Below are 7,500 nucleotides of genomic sequence, written 5' to 3' on the forward strand. Positions count from 1 at the left end.
ACGTTCTGCTCTGGAAATCGCAGCTGAGCGGGTTTCCTGAATCTCCCGGGGGTCCGAGCCTCACGGCGGGCAGTCTGGCGGCTCCCCGCGCCCCGGACCGGTGGACAGATGCTGGCTGGGGCTGAGGGCTTAAACCGCTCTGGCTCTGCTGGCTAAGCTAACGCTAAAGCTAACGCTAGACCCAGTCCTCCGCCTCGCCAGCTTCTTGTCCGAATTCCCCGGCTCCACCTTAAACGGTGCAGCAGCCCCATTCTACCGCCTCGGGCGTCATCATGTTATAGCGACTGCTGCTGTGTTTAAGGTGGAACGGGGAAATTCGAACAAGAAGCTAACTAGCTTCAGCCTCGGTCCCCGGGCCACACTTCTGTAGCTTTTTGGGCTTCATTGTTTTCACTTTGTTCAAACCACGTCCCACCTTAAAACGCCTCAGGAGCGAGCAGCTAATGCTAATGGATGTGATGTTTGCGGACTGGCGCTAACTCGGCGCCTTATTCCCCGCCTCGGGGCGGACTGTAGCCCGCAGCAGTGAAACGGGCCCTTTCGGGACCGCCGGGTGTCCCTCTGAGCTCAGCCCGGCTGAAGTGGACGCACAGCGGGTCAGCGTTAAAGCACACAGCGCTGTGTGAACGAGGCTCGACTGTCACAGACGCGCGGACAGCTGATCGATAATCGATAGAATTGCGGGTTCCAGCGCATCAGTTAGAATCGACCCGTGTGTCGATGGTCCAGCCGGCTCCTACACCCCCAGACCACGCACAGACAGCGGGGGTGAGGAGGCCGTCCACGCCGTGTATGGAGAGGCAGGACGCGCCAGATTGGCCAGCGGTGCGTTGGCGGTGGTTAAATAAGTGGAAGTGGCACCTTGAAGGGCAATTCCACCACTTTCCCAAACTTTCCTACATCAGTGAGCGGTGAGAGGTAAGCGAAGTCAGTCAGAGCGGTTTGGTGGGAAGCGCTCCGTTCTGGAGACGCTGACCGAGTCAGAACTGTTCACAGTGGTGGTGATGGGAACCAGACGTCCTCCTCTCTACAGGCTCCCGCTGGAAGTTATTACTGAGACTTTGGTGGAGGGATACATGCAGGGTGTTGAGGCAAACTAGTCCCCAGAGAAAGCTGTTCGTAGATGTCTATGTTGGTCATCCTCTAGTCCTTCATCGGGGTCACAGGACGCCAAACTCCAGCAGCACTGCTGTGTCTGATCCACTCACACCAGCACAACACACACTAACACATCAGTGTTACTGCAGGGCTGAGAATGATCCACCACCCAAGTAGTAACTGCTCTGTGAGGGTCCATGGGTGTCCTGACCACTGAAGAACAGGGTGCAGAGAAACTGATGGACTACCGTCTGTAACGGTAGAACCACAGAGTGAGGCTGTACGGTCAGTGGAGCTGATAGGATGGACGATGGGCTTTTTTCACCGTTAGAGATGGAGAGCTGGCAGTTTTCCGGTCCTAATTTAAGGCTGTGTGTTGGCTTTTGGACACAGTGAGGTCCTTTGTTTATTGTATGTGAGGGCTTCATAGTTGGAAGCTGCAGCTGGACACGAGGGACAGTCTACATGTGTCCAGCTGCGTGGCTGAAATAGCTGCAGAAGAGCGCAGCTCTTCATCATCCTCATCGTCGTCTTCATTGCTGGCCATGTGACAAGAAAACTGCTCTGAAAGCCGGAAGACAAGTCCCTTGTGCGTCTGTCTGGAGAGCTTCACTGCAGAAGTCCAAGCCGAATCTTGATGGGTGATGGTGGATGTGTCCAGTCCTGGTCACTTTAAATTAGTGTGGCGTGTAATCGGAGAGATTCAGAGGGTTTGGTGTGAAATGGTTCAGACGTCTTTACAGTGGTGGTGATGGGAACCAGGCGTCGCCATGACTACAACACAAATATAGACACTTTATTTACCATCCAGAACCACCAGAGAACCTACACGAGTCTTCTGAGCTTATATGGAATGTTGATGATGGAAAACAGTGGAAAATCTGGAATAATGAGTTTTCTTTGGGGACTATTTTGCCACACAGCGCCCTGCATGTCTCCCTCCACCATGAATGGAGTTGAAGTTCTCTAAACTCTCATAAAACAGCGTCTCAGTCATCAGGCAGTGAATTCAGAACCAGCTCATGTAGGAACTTTCTGTGAGGAGCTTTTAGAGGGACGTCTGGTTCCCATCACCACCACTGTGAGGAGCTTTTAGAGGGGGACGTCTGGTTCCCATCACCACCACTGTGAGGAGCTTTTAGAGGGACGTCTGGTTCCCATCACCACCACTGTGAGGAGCTTTTAGAGGGGACGTCTGGTTCCCATCACCACCACTGTGAGGAGCTTTTAGAGGGGACGTCTGGTTCCCATCACCACCACTGTGAGGAGCTTTTAGAGGGATGTCTGGTTCCTATCACCACCACTGTGAGCAGCTTTTAGAGGGGGACGTCTGGTTCCCATCACCACCACTGTGAGCGGTTCTGACTCGGTCAGTTTATCTAGAACAGCGCGTGTCACTTGCAGTTTAGTTTGTGTATGTGGACTATGGAGTTAGAACTTTCAGTGTTTGCATCCAGTTAAGAAAGTAAAGTAAAGTGAGGACAGTTTGGCCCCTTTAAGGTCAGACTGACATGGCTGGGTGACCTCAGACAGGAGGTCGTGTGCCCTTTTGTAGCCGAGAGGTGACGCACTGCTCCTTACAGGCTGACCAGCTGATCTGTGTGTCTGAGTGGTGTCCTGTTACATCAACACGGTTCTATTTGACCTAGAGGTTATCTGGAACAGGACACCCCCCCCCCCCCCGCCCCCCGCCCCCCCATCAGAATGCAGAATGATGGTAAGGAGTGAGTCAGCCAAGTAGATGGAGAAAGTAAACACCAGAGAGAGACGGGGAGCGCGCGTGCGACAGAGAGAGACGGGGAGCGCGCGTGCGAGAGAGAGAGAGAGACGGGGAGCGCGCGTGCGAGAGAGAGAGAGACGGGGAGCGCGCGTGCGAGAGAGAGAGACGGGGAGCGCGCGTGCGAGAGAGAGAGACGGGGAGCGCGCGTGCGAGAGAGAGAGAGAGACGGGGAGCGCGCGTGCGAGAGAGAGAGAGAGACGGGGAGCGCGCGTGCGAGAGAGAGACGGGGAGCGCGCGTGCGAGAGAGAGAGACGGGGAGCGCGCGTGCGAGAGAGAGAGAGACGGGGAGCGTGCGTGCGAGAGAGAGAGACGGGGAGCGCGCGTGCGAGAGAGAGAGACGGGGAGCGCGCGTGCGAGAGAGAGAGACGGGGAGCGAGAGGTGATGGTGTTGACCAGAGTTTACACCCAACAGTGGTGAAAACAGGTTTACCTGCATGGTACTATGTGTAGGTGTATCTGGGTGGTTGGTTGGTTGTGTGGGTGGGTGGGTGGGTGGGGGTGTGGGTGGGTGTGTCTGGGTCTCTGTGAATCGTTTGAGGTCTGAACCCCACCCATACCCACAACTTTGAGACCCGACCAGGCCAGACTGGTACTGCTAAATCTGAAACCCCAGCTTGACCTTTACCTAAAGGGGTGGGCAACAGGGTTGTGTCCCGATACTTCAATACTGGGCGATATGACGATATATCAATATCACGGTTAATTGAATGTTTTACCTTGATTACAATTAATGGATGATTATGATGGTGATTATTATTTATTATTATTATTATTATTATGATTATTATTTTTGCACTGGTAGTTTTCTGATGAGGTCTGTCATGATTTTGCGCTGCTGAGACTCATGAACGTTTGGGGTGATGTTTCTGTACAGACTGATCCAAAACCCTCAGCTCGTATCCTAATTTAGAGCCGTATTCAGTTAAATCTGCTGTCGTAGATTCATTCGGGACACAGGTGGAGATGCAGCGCAGCACAGTTAAGAAATGAAGAACGTAGATAATACTGCCAAACATTATTATTATTATTATTATTATTATTATTATTATTACTGTCATACACACTCTGTATATACACTGTGCATCACTGTCGTTGGAACAAAACCTCATATTTCCAAAATAGCAACTTTTCAGGAGAAGGAAAAAACATAGTCTACTTTTAATGGAAGTCAATGGAACCAGAATTTTTTCAAGTCATTTTCATTTCAAGTCGTTTCTTTTGGTCCATTCATCATGAAATTTACACACAATGTAAAGACCAACAGGCGTTTTCAGACTGTCAAAAACTGAAAAACGACAAAAATGAAGTTACAACAGCAGATGTATGTGATTTTGTGGTGGTGGCAGAAGTGGCTGATGAAGGTTGACCAGGCTGTGCTTGATTGAGTGCGTAACTTGTTTCGCTCTATTGTTCAACCAGCCTGCCAGTAATTAGGGGTAGAAACCCCGGGTGCAGTGGGTTCGTCTGGGTCTCTACTGATGACTGTTGCCAAATGACCGCCAGCCTTTAGAGGGAAAGTGAAGTATTACAGAACTCCCCGTATTTGAGGAGAGACTTTCCTCCGAGTTGCGAAATCTCTGGCGCTGGTTGCGTGAAATCTGCCCGTGTGGTTTGAAATAGTATTCATGATGTCTACGTTTGTGAAATCGCTGAATAAGACGTTCTGCAATGTTGTGTTCACACATTTCCTGAAATGGAGGCACGAGTGTCCAGATTCACTCCCATTACAACACAGTCAGCCGCCGCACGATGTCCGGCCCCTCGGACGCCGCGGCGAGAGGTCTACGTCCCATTCAACGGGCTGTTTTTGGTGGTTGGTCAGTGTAGTGGGTAACACCTCTGCCTTCTACACTGTAGACTGGGGTTCAATCCCCACCTGGGCAAACACCCCACACTATACCGATAAGAGTCCTTGGGCAAGACTCCCAACACCACCTTCGCCCACCTGTCGTCAAATTGTAAGTCACTCTGGATGAGGTCGTCTGCCAAATGCTATGAATGTAAACGTGTTCGCTCTGCTTCTTTCATCTTTTACCACCTGAAAGAGGAGCGCAGGGCTGTGGGGATCGGCTGAACTGCAAGGTAACGTCAAGGTTATACAGGTGCATCTCAATAAATCAGAATATCATCAAAAAGTTCATTTATTTCAGTAATTCAGTTCAAAAAGTGAGACTCGTCTATTATAAACACTCATTACGCACAGAGTGATCTACTTCAAGCATTTATTTCTTTTAATGTTGTTGATTATGGCCTACAATGAAAACCCAAGTCAGTATCTCAGAAAATTAGAATATTTTAAAATGATTAACATGTAAATGTTGGCCAGCTGAAAAGTATGAACAGCATATACACTCAGTACTTGGTCGGGGCACCTTTTGAAGCAGATCACTCCGTGTGGAATGAATCTATATATTGTACCAGTCTCACTTTTTGAATGGTCTTGCTGAAATAAGTGACCGCTTCTGGTCCTGGATTTTGTGACCCAGCCAGTTCCATTACCTGTGATTGCAAAACTCCGAACCAGAAACTGGATTTCAGAGCATCATTGCTACGCTACACAACATAAGGCTGTCAGTAACACTGTAAACAGAGGATAATCCACTTTTATTTGATCAAAAATTAATAAAAACAAATGTTGAATATAATTTGCAAGTCAGTTTGTTTATATTAAAATATTTGGTAGTACTAATGTCTGACAACACAGCATCTGGCAATGTGAGGTTGAGTCTGAAAGATTATATAAAATTTAAACCTACTCCTAAACCTACTCCTAAACCTACTCCTAACCTTAATGTTGTTGAGACTCGACTGAGCATCACAGGAAAGTTTGTTGATGATGTAACCATCTGTAGATCATCTATAGGGGTCCAAATAAACCAAATATTTATATCAATTTGAGCTTCTACGGTATAAATGAAGTAAATATGTGTTGGACCTTGTTTATCACAGTTGCTTGCTGTCAAATCTGATCGGGAAATTTCAGCCACAGTTTTGTTATCGATAATCTTTGGCATATCTGTACGATCAAACTCGTGTCAAGAGTGAGTTTGAGCAGCCTGGAAAAAAAAGATTGTGGTTAAATGACCAAACGTGTGATCAATATAAAAATAGAAAATAACAGTAATGCTAATCATTTGTGCAGCACAGACGTAGATGTAGTTATTTTATATGCACACTGGTGTAAACAAACTAACTGTTCCATTTTAAAGACCTATCGCAAAACACCGCTGTCGTCGTACGCTGCAGTAATACAGCGTTCAAATATGTTATTTTAGGAAAATGAGCACAATCACATGATCCTACCGCCTTTAAAGACTGGGCCGTCCTGTTTTTCACATTTTACTCTTCAGCACTATAAAGTTTGGTCAGTAGGGGGAGCAGTGCACTCATTGCTCCACCTCAGACTCCGCCTACGAGCACAGCTGTTGGCTCAGGAGCCGTTACATGCTGTCGCTGTAGTGGCTCCCTACTGAAACGTCAGCATGGATTAGGCCTCGTAATGAAACGGAGTGGCGCTTGATTTCACGCGCCGAGCCCGATTGCGCTACACAACATGACCATTTTTCCTGGTCGCTTGGCTTATTCCAGGTCCTGAGGTCTGTTGTGTTGCTGGAATGATTTACCTGATTGTTGCCGCTGCTAACGATAACGTTGCCTCCTTATACTATCATAAAAACTTTAACAAGTATAAACACAAACGCGTTCTCGGACATCGTCCAGCGCCAGCCTCTCAGCTGTGCCTGTTTTCGTACGTTTGCCTCGTGTTTATGTTGTAAATATTTGAGTGCGGTATCAGTTTCGTGCACGTCTGGGATAAAAGAAACGTATACAGCCATACCCATCGGCTTACGTGTCACCAAGAGCTCCCTCGGCTCTGTTGTGCTGTGGATAGAATCGTGAAATGAGGAGATTTGGAGGTTCTCGAGAATTCCTACTTTACAAGTGGTGCTACTTATGAAATGCACTCCTTTGACTTTATGGTCCTTGATGGTGTGAGAACATGAACCCTCTTTGCCGCCGCTGGAGCGAGAGGTACGGCCTGTACCTGTGCGGCTGGTAAGCAGATATTAAAGCAGCGTCTGCTCTGCTGGACAGCCTGACCAGTAAAGAGGTCAAATTGTTTGTCGTTTGTTTTCGGCGCAGCTTTTGATGTTGAAATAAAACCGTTTTTCATTGTTTATTCATTAAACGAAACCCCATTTCCAAACAAGTTGGGATGCTGTGAAAAATGTGTATAAAAACAAAATGTGCAGATCATTCATACAATGTATCTCACTGAAAATGGATCAAAGACAAACAACAAATCAAATGTTGAAACTGAGAAATATTTTTTTGAAAACTATTTGCCCATTTTGAGTTTGATGCCGAGAACATGTTCCAAAAAAGTTGGGACAGGGGAACAAAAGTTTGGTAAAGTTGTGTAAAAAAAAAAAAAAAAAAAAACAACCCCTGGTGTTTGATTGGCAGCAGGTCAGTAACATGACTGGGTATAAAGAGCATCTCAGAGAGGCGGAGTCTTTCAGAAGTAAAGGTGAGGAGGGGTCACCACTCTGTGAAAGACTGCACCATCAAATAGAGCAACAGTTCAAGAAGAACGTTTCTCAACATAAAACAGCAAAGAG

General features: G+C 47.7%; 1 protein-coding gene across 1 annotated transcript in view; it reads left to right on the plus strand.

Annotated features, from left to right (window-relative positions):
* agpat2 (1-acylglycerol-3-phosphate O-acyltransferase 2 (lysophosphatidic acid acyltransferase, beta)) overlaps nucleotides 1–7,500 on the plus strand; it is a 30,712-nt gene that overhangs the window by 1,600 nt on the left and 21,612 nt on the right. The gene's annotated exons all lie outside the window — the stretch shown is intronic.

Source organism: Pygocentrus nattereri, chromosome 16, assembly GCF_015220715.1.
Source record: "Pygocentrus nattereri isolate fPygNat1 chromosome 16, fPygNat1.pri, whole genome shotgun sequence".
Taxonomy (NCBI): Eukaryota; Metazoa; Chordata; class Actinopteri; order Characiformes; family Serrasalmidae; genus Pygocentrus; species Pygocentrus nattereri.